This window comes from Uloborus diversus, chromosome 1, assembly GCF_026930045.1.
Source record: "Uloborus diversus isolate 005 chromosome 1, Udiv.v.3.1, whole genome shotgun sequence".
Classification (NCBI taxonomy): domain Eukaryota; kingdom Metazoa; phylum Arthropoda; class Arachnida; order Araneae; family Uloboridae; genus Uloborus; species Uloborus diversus.
In genome coordinates, this window is record NC_072731.1 from 122080454 (window position 1) to 122098219 (window position 17766).

Genomic DNA, 17766 nt, shown 5'->3' on the forward strand with positions numbered 1-17766 from the left:
ACTAAAAAACAGAGGGGTAGGAAAGTCTTTCCTTGCATATCTCAGAACTAAATTAGTTGCTTGCGATTTTTTGTGCTTATTTCGTCTTAGAAAATCCTTTAAAAGAATTAAATAATTTCCTGCAAGTGACATTTCTTAACGCAAAAGTCACAAAACAATCTTTTTTTCCGAATGTTGAATGGTTGTCTTTATCATTTTTTCTAAAGTGAGGAAGTCCACAGAACTATACAGAATATTTCTTGTACGTTTTTACGCTTATATGATCACCCCTTTGTAAAGATACTCAAAGAGAAAACGAATAATTAAGAAGTAGTGAGAAATAATGTAAGCGAATAAAATGATCCAAAAGTTAAAGCAATTTACGTAATCAAAATAATAATGGTTTTAAAAAATAGGGGGGGGGGATGTATTTTTAAAAATGTTTAACATTGCTTGAATTCATTCAACAGAAGCATCATAATAAGGGGAAACGTTTTAAAAATAATTTTTCATTCGTGCAAAAATACATATTTCAGATTTAATCAGCTGATATCAATAAAAAAGAATTAAATGATTTTTCCCTGTTCAATGTTTTTTCATAGCAACTTCAACTTCATCTTGTCCTTTTATCTCTGCTTGAAATTTATGCGCGGTAATGGTACTGGTTTTATTACTGAGCATAGTATGTTCCATAGCTTTTTTCTTTCAAATTAGTGTTTCAGGTTGTATGTTCAATTTCAGCAAAAAAAAAAAAAAAAGCTCTTCATGATGTCGAAAGGGTTATTCTAAGGAGTCATGTGCAATTCAGAGCACAATTTCAAATGTTTTGAACTAAAAAGAGCTTGAAACTCACTTAATCTAAGGTTTTTTCCCTCTATAAACACACATACATACACAAAATTACAAATTCGAAACTGGAGCAGAGTTCACAAGTGTTAGGAAATATGTTACGTAAGCAGGGACAAAATGACGTCAGAGGCGATTATTGGGATTGCTTCACTTGTAGGCTTCGCTTCTAGTTTCCTCTTTTCTACCTCTCAAAATGGAATGTGATCTTATATTTCTATACAGTCATTGGTCATCTGGATGGGTGCTACAACCCCTCTTTTAATTTGTAAAAACAATTTAGAATCACTCTAAATATACATAATGTACTTTTTTCTAACTTTGTAATAAATTTATATATTATTACGAAATGAAGTTCCTCAATAAAAGATCAAGAAGAAAATTAAAGACTGAATGCAGCAATGATAAATATTCTTTCTTAGTTCAGATTGACTCGTTTTGGTGTTCATTTCCTTCGCTTAGATGCCTATAAAAATTTATGGCCGAAATCCGAGGTTTATGAAGGCTGTTAGACGAACTATTCTTCCAAAAAGCGATTCAGCCAGCCATTAAATTATATAGTGAAGATATTTGTTTCAAGTTAAAGAGTCATTTGTTAACAAAGAATTTTTAGGCTTCAAGCATTCGCTAATTTGGATTTCCAGAACAAGTGAATTCCAAATTACTTTACATTCACCGAGTTGCTCTGGGTATTTATTACATTACTGCGCTATAAACAAAAGAAAAAAAAATGTTTTTGATCAATTCAAATATGATTTTACACAATTAAGATTGAGATAGAAGCCTAGCAAAGAAATCAAAAAATAACTTTGAATAATAAAAATACGCACAAATGATTTAACCTCTATTTCAACTGCATAGCAAAATGGCGTAAGCAACATCTTCAAAATAGATACGGTAGAATCCATGTCAATTCAACAACGGCTGTAATATGATGGTCTCGGATTTTTTTGAACTTAATGTATGTTAAAGTTCATAAAAAATTAAGATTTTTTTTTTTTTTTTTTTGCCCAAAAACATTTTTGGGCCGAGATACAGGCGGCCAAAAATGGCGGTCTTGTTATGATTTCTCACTTGGGATTTTCGACAAAATCTTTAAAGTATATTATCTCAGGAACGGTAGAACATATTTTGTTGCGGTTTATTTTACTTAAAAGAATATTTTTTCTTGTTTAAAAACATATGCAACATTTTGAAATATGTGCTTTAGTTTTTATTCCACAGTCTTTTGAAAAAAAAAAGTTTAAAATAATATTTTTGATTTTCTCAAATATGTCAATTTTAAAAATTTTCATTTTTTTACAGGTTTTTAGTACCACTGAGCACTACGTTTCCTGAAAGGGAGAGCTTCCACTTTTTCGTTTAAGAGATTTTTGATGCATTTCAAAAAATGGGGGTTTTTAAGGAACTCTTTAAGTATTTGCAGACCTGAAAATTCACAAAAAAAAAAAAAGTCGCAACAAGTGGCCAGGAAACACTTTTAATTAAGTTTATAGCAAAACTTTCATTTTGAGTCGAGATTTTATTCAGGATATGAAATTTAGTGGCTGAAAGGTTGCGTGAGCAAATACAGTCTAGTCGGCTGGAGACCGTGTTCTAGTTTTCATAAAAAATAAAACTCCTAGATAAAGTAGAGACTTAAAATGAAAGTTTCGCTGTATATTTTAATTAAAAGGGTTTTCTGGCCACTTATTGCGAAAATGTTTTTTGAATTTTCAGGTCTGCAATTACGTAAAGAGTTCCTTAAAAACCCTCATTTTTTAAATTGCCTCTAAAATCTATTAAACGAAAAAGTGGAAGCTCTCCTTTTCCGGAAACGTAGTATTCAGTAGTACTAATAAACTGTAAAAAAAATGAAAAATTTTGAAATATTTGAGAAAAATAAAAAAACATTATTTGAAACTTTTTTTCCTCAAAAGAGTATGGAAAAAAAAAAAAAAAAAACTAAAGCACATATTTCAAAATGTTGCATATGTTTTTAAACAACAAAAGATATCCTTTTAAACAAAATAAACCACAATAAAATACGTTTTATCTTTCCTGAGATAATGTACTTTATAGATTTTGACGAAAATCCTAAGTGAGAAATCATGACAGACCGCCATCTTTGGCGGCCTATGTCTCGGCGCAGGATTTTTTTTTGGGGAAAAACGAAAACAAAAACAAAAACAAAAAAAAGGATTTTTTAATTTTTAATGAATTTTAACATATGTGAAATTCAAAAAAAAATAATAATAATAAATTCGAGACTATCATTTTACAGCCCTTGTTGAATTGACATGGACGCTACCATAGAATAAAATAAAATTACATTTGAATAAGAAATTTTTTTTTAAAAAACTGCATTGGAAAACAACGTTTTCAGAAAGATGCTCTTATATATATAACTGATTTTTTTCTCCAATAAAATATATTTTTCAGGCTGTTCTTTTCCCCTGCTGCTTATCTCGGGCAGACGATATCTAGATTTTAAAAAGAAAAGGAAGAGAATTAGAAGCTCGTTAACGATTTTAAGTGGGGCATTCCTTTGAACTTCTAGATATAGCACCAATAATTCAATTCCAACTGACTTAAGTTTAAAACAGTTTTCATTTTACGCAGAAATATCCTTTGATACGATTGGGATCAAAATTTTAAATGTACAAATTTGTTTTCACTTACAAATTTATGAAGAAAAGTTAATTTCCTTTTCAATTGATCTTTCTTTTAATTGCAGTTCCATTAAGAGGGAACACAACTGAGTTCCATGGAAAATTTCAAAGAATTTGGTAGCTGACTTGATTTACAACTCGAGGGTAATCACAAAGTCAATAGTTAAAACGACAAGTTCCGGGAAAAGTGAAAAAAATGAGCGATGTTAAATGAAAAAAGATCAAATAAGCATTGTGCTACAATATGATTAAATCGGAAAAACAACGTAAATAAAACACAAATTAAGACAAAAATACAGCATATAGGTATTTCAAGGCTACAATGGAGCCTCTTTATAAATGCAAAAATCTCAGCACACAACCAAACAGTCGTGGGAGAACAGGACTGCTCCACTCTAGCCTTGAAATGGCTATATGCTGTATTTTTGTCTTAATTTGTGCTTTATTTACGTTGTTTTTCCAATTCAGTCAATGGGCAATGTTGTTTACTGAATAAAGTGAAACAACACTACTACTACCTAAAATTGAAACGTGGATAAGAATAAGCACTTAAAAGTTTCCGTGGGATAAGAGACTCTTCACGATTGCATTAGAACTAATTAAAAAACCATCTTACGAGAGCAATTTGGTTGACAGCCATGGTTTCTCAATGTTGATATTGTTTACTTATCTTGAGTGTATCGCAGAGTTATTAATATATTCATAGTGCATTTCTTTACTAATAATAAAGTTGAAAGTCTGTGTGTCTGGATTTCTGTCTGTTACGCGCATAGCGCCTGGACCGTTCGGCCGATTTTTATGAAATTAGGTACAAAATAAGTTCGTCGCATAGAGCTGAGCACATTTAAGCGATTTTTCGAAAATTCGATTGTGTCCTTTTTCTATTCCAATTTTAAGAACATTTTACCGATCAAATTATCATAACGTGGACGAGGAAATTACCACAACGCGGAAGAGCTAATTATCATAGCGTGGAACATAGGCGAGCAAATTGGCGAGAAATTCATCATCCATTATTTGTAAATATACAAGCTAACCAAATTACCTTTTAATTTTCTACTACGGGCAAAGCCGTGAGGGCACCGCTAGTTGATAATAAAGCATGCAAAATTTGTAATGTAACGTAATTTTAAACTAATTTCTGCGATTGGATACTAGTTTCAGATTCTGTTATCCATAGCGAGGTTATTTCACACATATTAGGCATTGTTGTGGCATTGTGTGTTCCATTATGCTGTGCTGTCCGGCTTGAAACATTAAGAGGAAAACTCACTAATTGGGTACAGCACGTTGCTAGCTCGTTTCTAAATCCTCTGTAGAAGCACTTTCTCTGCACTACTCTGAAGGCTTAGAGGTATAAATGAGCTGCTTGTTAGAGCATACGAAGTTAAATGGTGTAGATTTCTATGGTTTTCAACGTACGTAATTCTTTCTGGTTTTGCCTACAACAGTTGTAATAGCATCGTATGCAACGTGCGCAAAAATGGGTTATAAATTGATGACTCCGTTCTCAACAAAATTTTGCAAAAATAAACCAGTAAATAAACAAAAGCAATATTAAAAGAACAATAAAATGTAATTGAGTAAATAAATAAATAAACAACAGGATTTTTTAAGTCAGTAAGAGGAAGAAACGAAAAAAAAAAATAAATAAATAAAAATATTAAAATAAATAAGTACTCTCACTGCCAAAAGTTAAGAACGGAGAGGTAAAATGCTTTGAATGAAAAAAAAAAAAATGCAGCAGGAAAGCAGCAAATATATTTATTCAATGAATAAAAAAAAGAATTATATACTAAGATGAAAACAATAGTAAATTTTCATGAATTATAAAATGACGTCATATGGTAGTCATTTACAAAATATTGCTTGAATTCAAACAAACAACAAAAACTGAAAGTAATAGGGTATTTGAGCACCTGCATTCAAAATTTACAGAGTATAACCATGCTTTTATGAGGTGATCAACCACCACAGAGTCGAGAAATCGCCATTCTTCATGTAGAGCCGTTTCCAACTCTGTGAGAGTGGTTGCGGATTGGAAAATTGTACTAAAAGCAAGGTCGAGGGCACCCCAAAGGTTTTCAATGAGATTAAGGTCGGGTGAATAAGCCGGTCAGTCCACACGCGCAATACCCTCACTTACAGGTAGTCGTCAACGATGGCAGTCTATGGGGACGCGCAATATCGTCTATTAAAATGAAAGCAGGCCCTAATGCTGCAGCGTAAAATCTCACATTGAGGTCTAGGACTTTATCCCGACACCCTATAGCCTTTACACAGCCTCATCTGTAGATGTGCAAGTCGGTTCGATACCTCAACGAAATCCCTGTCCAGACTATGCTTCTTCCACCTCGGAATGCGTGACGTTCGGTGATGTTCTGGGGCCGATTAGGCGTGCCTTGTGCTCTCCAGACCCTTACACGTTTGACATCGGGTTGCAGAGCAAATCTTGACTCATCTGTGGACATAACAATACTCATTCAGACACAGTCCAACTGACATGTTGGCGGTACCACTTTAATCATGTACCTCTGGATTGGACTGAGAGAGGAACACAAACTCATGGTACTCGGTCATACAGCCAATTCATAAGTAGTCTTCGGAGCACAGTAGTGGCAGATATCGTCTTACCAATGGCCGCTGAAACCAAAGATGTCACATGTATGGAGGTCTCTCTTCGGTTCCACTTTTCTACAACAGCAATATATCGATCTTCTACGAGGTTTGTAACCCTTGGGCGACCGGTCACAGGTCTTCGGACAACTGTTAAGCTCGTTAGAAATTGTTTCCATAATCATCAAACGGCAGAGTGATAAACGCAAAGAAAAGAGCAACAACTGTGATTGATTGTCCTGCTTCAATGGGTCCGACAGCACGCCATCGCTCAAAATGTTCCATTTGTTCTCTGGAAGCCATACAAACACGTCTGTCTTAAAAACAAATCGTACGAAAGTTCTAAACGTCTTTTATCTTCACTTACAAGCAACTCCTGTAACCCTTCAAAATGCAACCTTCTTATACGACTGCCTTTTTTGCATATTTCTCGACAGAAAACCGTGATTGGCTGTTACCTAACTTATTTGCATACTTCTATCTAACTCTGCAGCGAATTGCAGCTTCTCCAATTCAGATTGGCTTCCAGAAATTTACATTTTCCTCTCCGAGCTTAACTTTTGGCAGTAAGTGTAAATAAATAAAAACTTTACACATAAACTATTTATAACTTGTAACGTGCTTATTCATCCATTTTAACACGACATTTTCATTTCGTTTTTCTCTTGATTGACCTATGAAACAGAAGTTAAGACATTCACATTTAGAAAACTGGAACACACATTAATCAGCAATATTTTGTCTCTATTTGATGATTCAAGCTTACTATTGTTCATTAAAGAAAACTAACCAGATTGTAAAATAGAAGTTCATTAATAGCGTTTTTTAATTTAACTCGTTTAAACTTATTATATCGCACCCATTTTGAAAAAAATATAGATTGGAATATTTGTTTAAAAAAAGAAACATTAGGTGCTACAAAAATAAAATGTAATATACAATTCGAAAAGTAATGCTTTATAAACAGAATTACTTATAATTTGAAACTTAAGAGAAGAAAGTTAGAAAAATTAAATTGTTGAACTATGAAACATATGAGAAAGTAATTCATATTGTGGATATAGTTGTCTAAACTGCATTTTTAAAACTCTCATTCATGAAAATGAAAGATTTGATTTACAACTAGAGTAGAAAATATAAATCATCTATGGTTACATGATTTGCCACATGATGTAATCATAGAGATTAACTCGTTGTAACACGTTATTTCTCAAACTCTTATTTCAAGGGTTACAGACATAGGGCCACCAAAAATACACTACGGCAGGTCCCGAAAACTACATATCCGTCACTGACGAGGTTAGTAGTCTGTTAGTTTTCTAACTCCCCATAGTGCCTAACTAAACACTAGGGGTTCGCTTTCGGCTGACCACCTAGCCGGAGCATCCGCTTTTGCACCCCTGAGCCCTCGTTTACCAAAACTGAGATAGGTGACCTTGACCCCCATAGGCTGTTGCGCCACCAAGTTTAGTTTATAGTGCACAACACTAGTTTCAAGAGTAAAATATGCTTCATTCACAATTAAAAAGCATGTAAAGGAAGTAAAAGCGGATAGGCTTAAGCTAAATGAGCAAACTGTGACTGTCACAGAGACAATGGTAAGTTGAATTAGGAAATTTACACAGCAAGAGCCTCTACAGAGACCTCTAGGAAAACTGAAATTCATTCTTTACTCATGACTGTTTTTATTTTTTAAGGAACAAAAAATTAAATTTTATTCCGGACCCTCCGTAAATTTTCCAAAATTTTGGTTCAAACGTTAAACAAAATAGTTTCAACTTCGACCCGTAAACAGGATTCCTAAACGCATTTGAATTGTTCAATACTATTGTATAATTAAATTTCTCGCATGAAAAAAAGTTTAGCAAAAGGTCTTATTGAAAAAAAAAAAAAAAATGCCTGACGGAATTCCACCCATCATATTAGAACATTCCTCTTTTCCGCTGAATCTGTTAAATATCAACAATGTCCTGTTACCAACACATCAACATTTTTAGTTATGCCAACTCTAACACTAGTTTGAATAAACTTGCACAGTGGGTATGTTTTTCGTTAACAGAGCAGTTTACGTTGGGGGGAATACACAGTTCTTTTTTTGTTGAATTAGAACCTATAAATCATTTACACTGCTAAATAAAACCATGTAGGTTTAATAAACAGAACTTTAGAAATTCCTGTTTGCTTAAAAAATGTTTTAAGCTATTCGTGCTGCTAAAGAAATCTCTAAAAACGAATAATGACAAATTCTTCTTTCAGATCTTCCAAATAATGAAAGATTCACGAAGCAAAGGAATTCTGATAAAACAGACAAAGAAACAGCTTATTTTATGCCAGGAATTTAATTATTTCTCGGGAAATATCTCAACTCATGTTACTTTTATCCAATTATCCTAAGATGACGTTTTGATTAAATTTTATCTATTTATTCTTTGTAATTTTCTGAAATAATCCTCGAAAGAAACTAGAATTCGATTTTGATAGTTTACATTTTTAGTGAAGCTCACAGTACACTTTAATTTTTACCATAGATGAAATAAATTATTAAAACAAACGAAAAACTTTGTCATTGGTACATATATTTTCGTTAGAGGAGGAGGAGCTGAAAGATCGTCTGGGATTAGCGTAAAAGGGGCAAAAGTTAAAACATATTTTTACTTTATTACGAGCAAGCTGCATTGCTCGGCTTTGCGCGGTCTACATCGAAAATAAAAGTTTTGTCAATTGACACATGCTCAACAATCAGGCTTCAACTAGAGGGGAAAAAAAATATTGTGAAATTTCCCGTCAAAATAATCAGTCTTAAAAAAAGAAAATGGAAAATCAAAAACTCCCGAATAAACTACAGCATGAGTAAAAACTTTTAAGGCCAGTATAATTTTCTTTGACAAAAGGGAAATGAAATTAAAGGGATTTTAATATTATTGTATTATTAATTATTAACGTTCATTGGTAAGAAATAACGCAACAGACAGGATTTGTAAAGCATGTAATAACCAGAAAAGCAGTGGTTTATTCAAAGTTAGCATTTCAGCTTGAGTAAAAACTTTAAGGTCGCTAGTATTTTTAAAAAACTGCAAGTACTTATACTGTAATAAATGTCAATTCAGTTAACAAGATTGTGGAAACCCTTCAACTTGAAGTTTTGTGTTTAATTTCTTTAAAGTTTTTGTCCTACTTGTGACGATATCGTAAGGTAAAAAGTTAACTGTTCAAGAAAGAGGGCAGATTGAAGCTTTTTTTTCAACAAGTATAAGTAGGCGTACTATTGCGAAAAATAGGAAGATCGAAGACTGAAGTCAATATTTGTGTTTGATTAAAATACAATTAGGGTAAAAAGAAAACCCGGGAAAACTTAAAGCTTTGTCCTCGCGTCATGGAAAAAGAGTTTGGAAATTATTACATTACCTGAAAAGTACTCAACCAGGAAACTTATTCAGACGATAGGTTTTAATGTTTGTCAAAAACGATATATAACACAATTAGAAGGTGTGGAAATTTTACTAATGCGGCAAAAATGCTTAAACCTCATTTATTGAAAATGCACAATATAGAGCGTTTCAACTTTAGCTAGGAATTCATGACCTGGGATAACCAATGAATACAAATAATTTTTTCTAACGAAAAGAAGTAGAGTTTGGATGGACCAAACGGAACGGAAGTACTATTGGCATGATTCATGAAAAGAAAAAGAAATATTCTACAAGCGCCAATTAGATGGGAGGCTCTGTCAGAACTTGAGAGTGCTTTGCTTACAATGGTGTGTGCTCAGTTGCGTTTGTTTCAGGTATAATGAACTCAGAAGCATATCAAAATGTCCTCCCAAGTCATCTTTTTCCAAATGCTGAATTTATTGCTTTATAATATTGAAAATATCAGCAAAACAATGCATCTATCCATCCGAGTAACAGTGCAAAAAATAGGCTCCAAGTAAACAATGTTGAAACTTTGAAATGACCAACTAAGTCTCCAGATCTAATCCCAATGGAGAACTAATTGGGTGACTTAGCAAGAAGAGTTTATGCAAAGGAGAGACATTTTACTTCATCAATAGAGCTGAAATCTACCATCGAAGATGATGGTAAAAAATACGTTCCGAATTTTGTCAAAAACTAGTTTCATTCATGAAAACAAGAATATTTGAAGTAATTTGAAGGAATGGCTCCCACACAAGCTTATAAATATTTGAATTTTTGTCCTCATATGCTTTTTTCTATGTTGGCCTTAAAGATTTTACTCAGGTTCAAATATTGATCTGTAATATTTTCTGATAATGAAACACTTACAATTAACTTTTTTTGCCTTTTTTACTTGTATTTAAGGTTAATAATTATCACTCACATGACTTTTTGATCCTAAGATTAAGGTATGTCCAATTTCTCAAAAAAGTGCACTGGGTTTAAAGTTTTTACTCAGACTGTAAACGCAAAACCTAAAATCCTGAAAAAAGAAAAAGAAAAAGAAAAAGAAAGAAAGAAGATAAATCGCCAAATAATAATCAAAAGGGGAAATTTTTCGCCCTAAAACAAAAACAGAATTGTATTTAGTCAACTAGTGGTACCCGCACGGCTTTGCCCGTAGTAGAAAATTAAAAGGTCATTTGGTGGTTCGCCTGTATATTTACATCGCCAATTTGCTATGATAATTTGCTTGCCCATGTTACGGTTCCACGTTGTGATAATTTGGTAATTTACTCTTCCACGTTGTGACAATTTGCTCGGAAAAATGTTCTTAAAATTAGAATAGAAAAAGAACAAAACCGAATTTTCGAAAAATCGCTTTGAGGTGCACACCTTCATTCTATAAACTAATTCTATGCCAAATTTCATGAAAATAGGCCGAACAGTCTGTGCGCTATGCGAGTAACAGAGATCCTGACAGCGATCCAGACAGAGAGACTTGAGACTTTCAGCTTTATTATCAACTAGTGGTACCCGCACGGCTTCGCCCGTAATAGAAAAATTAAAAGGTCTTTTGGTTCGCCTGTATATTTGCAAATAATGTACGGTGAATTTTCTCGCCAATTGGCTTGTACCCATGTTACGGTTCCACGTTATGATGATTTCGTATCTCGCCAATTGGCTTGTGCCCATGTTACGGTTCCACGTTATAATAATTTCGTAATTTAGTCGTTCATCTTATGATAATTTTGTTCTTAAAATTGGAATAGAAAAAGAACCACATCAAGTTTTCGAAAAATCGGCTTCAAGGTGCACACCCCCATGCTACGAACTAACTTTGTGCCTAATTTCATGAAAATCGGCCGAACGGTCTAGGCGCTATGCGCGTCACAGAGATCCTGACAGACAGGGAGACTTTAAGCTTTATTATTAGTAAAGATAAAGAAAAGATAAAGATAAAGATTTTGATTAAGACAGCAGGCTCTGTTTCATTCTACAACATTAATACAATCAATGGGCAAATCCTTTTACAACGTGCTGTCTCAGCTAATGACAGATTACTAATCGGTATCAGAAATTCGAGCAATGACATTTCCTGTTGATTCCATTATGTTTTTCGGAAAAGTACTATTTAAAAGACAAACTCGGTCCTACCTGAACAGCTTGAAATGTCGGGGTAATTTTAGATTGACATTAAAATACCTCCGAGAATTCTGAAGTCATCTAAACGATGAAAAATTTTCTCGTCTGTGTGTGTGTCTGTAACTTATCTCATCCGGACTGTGAATGTCTAGTCTACCAGGTAAATATTGGTTCCCGTTTGATGCAGGGACAAAAAATACTATGCTTGTTTACATTTTATACGATACGGCATGCGTTTGTTTTACCTTTTTCATCCCCCATTAGACGGTGATGGCTGCAGTGCCCACCATCATTTATGGGAGTTGCGAATTATTATTTACCAATTTAGGTATGAAAATGTACATTTAAATTTTTATATTTAAGTCAATGCTTCGCATATTTCTCTTTAATACGAATTTAATAATAATATTCCTTTAAGAGGTCAACAAGTCACGACAACGAAATCTACTATTTCGTTTTCATATTTGGCAACATTCTCGTCGTATGAATAAAAGAATAAATGTTCTGCAAATATAGCTGCATTCGCAATACACGAACAGGGCCTCAGTTATCCTTAGGTTGAAATAAGCGCATTGGTATGCAAGAGGTTGATGTGCCGGACAGTACTTTAGGGAGTAAAATATTTTTTGTCTTTTTTTTATTCATCTAGCTTCTGTACTAGATTTTTCCTTTAGCATTTTGAAATGTAGTGATTTACATTTCAAGAAAAACTTTTTTGCGCATTTCCTTTTTTAAAACTTTGTCGCGGAGGTTCATACGTTATAATACCTTCCGCAACAGAGAATTGATCTTAAAAATATTTTATATGCAGCTCCATACTATCTCAGAAAAGTTGTATTTCAAAATGCTTCAAGTGTTCTTTGGACATTTGAGAATTTGTTTTTGCTCTTACCAAGAAACAACTAGGTTAAATAAGGTTGAAAAATGTTACAGTTGTAATACATTATTGAATTCTTTCTTAGTGATGAAATACGATCTTATATAATTAAAAACTGAGAGCTTGTTTCTATGTATTTACCAATGTATGTACCTATGTATCTATGTCCGTTTCTTCTCCCGAACGACAGTGTACTGACCATCAACCCAGGTATCGATGGATTCGTAATCTTTCCGTCTTTATGTTTGGCTATTTAACGTAATCCTTCGATAATAATTAGCGGAGATATCAATTAAAAACTATATTAATTATGACGCTTAGATTTCGACATAAAATCTCTATTTTTCGAAGGCTTTCCTCCATTCAAATTATTATTCAGTGCTTCATCTCAACTTTCCGCAACAATGCTTTTATTAAAATTTATAGCGTGAAGAAAATCATTGAGGCGAAAGATCTGTTGCCATTTTTTTTCGAATATAAACAAGTAAAATTCTTGCTTTGCTTTAAAGGCTTTTCCTGTAATCGGGGGATTTAAAATGTTTACTTTTTGGTTATTTTTTCCGCAATAAAAATTTGTTTCTTATATAATAGACATACAAAGGAGTTTTGAGGTGCCATTATATTTTTTACTTCCACGTACGAAGTAACTGATCAATAGAACTCAAATTAACCAGATTTTTACATAATTTCTATTTTAACAAACCCTGAAACACTTTTGACTATTTTTGTTTTGTCATATCTCTACATACGTATGCGTGTACAAACGCTTGGGATACTGAAATATTAAATTTCACCATCCTGAAATAAACTTTACAAGATTTGTTGTAACGGTTGTACGCATGTGTGTGCGTATGTAGGTTTGTATGTATCTCGCTTACATCAAAAGCAGTAGAATATTTAAATATTGTATGTAGAAATTGAACAACGTCCAGTAGTGCACTTCTTTTCTTGGCTGCTAACTGGTCTTCCGAAAATGATTTTGTCTATTCTTTTGTCTATTCGTTTATATGATATCAAAATTAGTTTCGAGGTTTTTTTTTAGATCAAAATATTTTCTCCACTTCATCACTCTATCTCCACATCTAAGTGATTTTAATTTGCGAAAGTTGCTGTCAATGAACTTTCAATACGCGTTTATCACTTTACTATATGCACTGTCGACTCAGTGGGTCCATCCCTTCAGTGGGTCCATAAAGCGAGTACTTTGCGTGGATAGGAGCCAAACCAAATGGGAGCCAAATGGGAATCCGCAACCATCTAACCGGAACATTTTCCCATTTGCCTTGTATCTCAGAGATCTTTGTCTCGTCAACTGTAATGGGCACAGTAAGTCCATTGAATTATTGCGAGTTTTGTTTAAACTAAAAAATAAACGCAAACTCGTGCGTTAACATCCCGTGTTGAAAACACTGCGTGTGCCATGCGATGCTATAAGAACTTCCTAATGATCTTTTAATGCTCTGATAGTGGTAAGTAGAAACCAGTAGTTAGGCTGAAACTACGGGGATTCAGCGTTGTAATTGATGAGGATGACTAGATGTAGGTAAAATTTTCTGGCTGTTCCTCGAAGTTCCTTAGTTTCTATAGAGTTCGGGATGCTTCAGTTAAAAATACTTATTGGCGCGTTACACTTTCCCTTATGCACAGCAAGACATTCAGAGCTACAAATGCAAGCATCGAAATTCGGGAATCACCAATATCAGTTGTACATTGAAAAATAACAAATCTTTTTATAGTTGCAAAAACTGTTTAAAAATAAATAGTATATATATCTATATCTCTATCTATCTATCTATATATATATATATATATATATATATATATATATATAAAATATATATATATATATATATATATATATATATATATATATATATATATATATATATATATATATATATATATATATATGAGCCGCTCAGAAGCCAATGCGGTTAAGTCCATTTTTTGATATTTTCTAATTTTTGGAAATTTTGATGAAATTAATAATAATCTTCTTAGTTACTAAAGGATTTACACGTTGGTTACTTTTTTCTAGGTTAGAAGGCCCTTTTTTTAATAGCTTCTGAATGTATTGTATAATAATTTCAGAAGCCAATGTGAACAAGTCCACCTTTTATCAATATTTTTTACGTAAACTTTTAAATAAAAATTAAATTATTCTTCTTCTTTCGGTGTTTGTTGGCAACACTGAAAAACAAGAAATTCATGGTAACTGTAACCGTTACCTTCTAATTAGAATTGTTTGAGTTTTATGCATGTGGCGTCAGAACACAAAAATATTACGTTGAAGTGTTTGCGAAAGCTATTGTGTTATCAAAAACATTAAATAAATTTCCTTTAATAACTGTAAAAACTCTGACTTTTTAAAATAATAAAAAATATTTAGTGTAAGGGTATGAAAACTAAAAATGTCAATGGAAATAGAACACAGTGAAAGTGAAAGTGATACGATATTTCATTCTAATTTAAGGAGAGTTAACCGTATTGATTCTGATACATTGTCAGATAACGAAGATGTAGAAAATAATCAAAATAACGGAAAAGTTGATAGAAAACGCAGCAGGAATCCTGGGAAGTGGTCGAGAAATGTTGAGAATCAAAAAAGGATACAAGGTAAACAATATCAAAATAGAAATAAAAGAATAATTCCTGCAAAGAAATTTGATAATAAACCTTGTAACTGCTTACGACTTTGTAATCGCAAGATAACCTTTTATCAAAGAAAACAGGCGATGAAAAATTTTTACAAGCTTAATGATCATCATAAGCAAAATATTTTTTAAGTGGGTTAATTAGAGTTCATGCTATCAAAAGACAACGACCCAGGAATAACACCAAAGGACCAAGATCTCAGTCTTTTAAATATTTTATTAGACTTAACGGCCAATATGTTGGAGTTTGCAAAAAATATTTTATAGAAACATATCAAATAAGTAACGGGCGACTATATAATTGCTGTTCAAATGAAGATCTGAAGGACCACCGGAGGCAACATATTCCAGGTAACAAAATAGACGATTCCCATGTAAGAAAACATATAAGTTCCTTTCCTGCTAATTCAAGCCATTATACAAGAAGTCATAATCCCAGACGAAGATAATTAAATTCAGACCTTTCTATTGCAAAAATGTATAACCTCTATGTTGAACAATGTAATGAAGAGCAAACTGTACCAGTAAAAGAAAAATTTTATTACCATATATTTTCGACAAAATTTAACTTACATTTCAAGCAACTTTCAAAAGATACTTGTGCAAAATGCGATTATTTAGTAATAAAAAAACAATCTACAATAGATGAAGAAAAAATTTTTAGCTGAAGTTGAACATGACGAACACTTGCGGGACGCAGAAATTGCTCGTAATAGTATGGCTAATGATCGACTAAGGACTTCAGACGAAGTATACGTGTTTAGTTTCGATTTAGAAAAAGCATTACTATTTCCGAAACTATCCACATCAGTGGCTTATTACAAGAGAAACTTATATGCATACAATCTTGGTTGCCATGATTTAAAACTAACGAGGGCTACATGTATGTTTGGCCCATAACCCAAGCATCGCGGGGTTCACAAGAAGTGTCATCGTGTTTAACTAAACACATTAAATTGTACGCAAAGGATTTTCAAAAAATTATAATGTATTCAGATTCATGTTCAGGACAGAATCGAAATATAAAAACTGTGTTAAGTTTACTGAAATTGGTTCAGAGTGAAGATATAAAAGCTGAATCAATTGAGCTTAAATTTTTATTAAGTGGGCACAGTTATTTGCCAAATGATGCTGATTTTGCAGTTATAGAAGCTTATGCAAAAAAGATTTCGTATATTTATAACCCTAGTGACTGGTATCATATAATACAAAGTAGAACCCCCCCCCTTATAATAAAAGAAAGAACCCTTTCAGAGTTGTTGAAATGAATCCACAAGAATTTCTTTCCACAAAACCATTGGAAGAAGCTGTTACCAATAGAAAAAAATCAACAAGTGGACTAACAGTCAATTGGCTTAATATGAGATGGATAAAATTGGAAAGGTCAAACCCAAGCAGCATTAAGTTCAAACATAATTTTGACGAGGATGATCCTTTTCATGTAATTGATATTAAAAAAAAAAAAAAAAAAAAAAAAAAAAGGTAGGCCAGTAAATTTAAAAAATATAACTCGACCTATATTATGTCCTAATGGCAGAACAATTTCAAGAGAAACAAAAAAAGACATCATATGTTTATTAAAGTATATACCTCGAATTAAACACAACTTTTACAGGATATTATTAAGGACAACACGTGGAGATCAAGATTTTCATTTAAGTAATTCGGAAGAAGATGATGTTTGTTATGATGAATAAACATAAAACTTATGACAATACATGTTATTTTATTATTTTTACATAAATTTCTTATCTTTTTCAGCTGCCAAAAGGTATAAGTCCTAAAATTTTTAAGATGCTGACATTATTTCAATTAAAACTTACGTTTTTATTAACACATCCTGTACATATCTTGTTTTTTCGCAGAGTTTACACCTCGAAAAAAGACTTTATACACTTTTCTAATTAAATTAATAAACCAAGAATTTTAAAAACCAATATATCAAAAAACATTAATTTTCTCAATTTTTGTGTTTTGGACTTAACCGAATTGGCTTCTGAGCGGCTCATATATATATTAGGGTGGTCCTTATTTATATGGGAATTTTTTTTTTCGGAATTCAACAAGTGACGCCCCTAGTTTTGTGACACTATAATAAAAAGTAACGTGTGCAAAATTTGGACTCGATCGGTCAATAATAACACGTGATAGTGTGTAATTTTTTCCCGATAGTCTTGGACGGTCTGTAAAATCAATTGTTTTTGTAACTCATATTTGATAAATTAGTTGTGAAATTCTTCGATTAATTGTGCTCCTCTTTCAATTGTATTATTCACAATTTTTAGTATTTTAACGATCTCTCTTCCCTTTAAACAGCTTCATTCATTTTGCCGTGAATCATGATCAAATAGGAAAAAATCTTTTAGTATTTGTAACTTATCAAACAGTTTTATTGACTCGTAATTGATTCTATAAAGAGGAAGATCTTTACTAAAAAATATTCCAAATCATCTACTGTTATCTGAAATTTGTTAAACAGTCATCAGACACGTCTTCCTTATCACAACCATTTTTGGGACTAGTCATTTCCTATCTTCAAAGTTAATTCCTTCATCTATTACCGACATCCCCTAAATACCATAAGTGATTTATGAGTTTTCCAA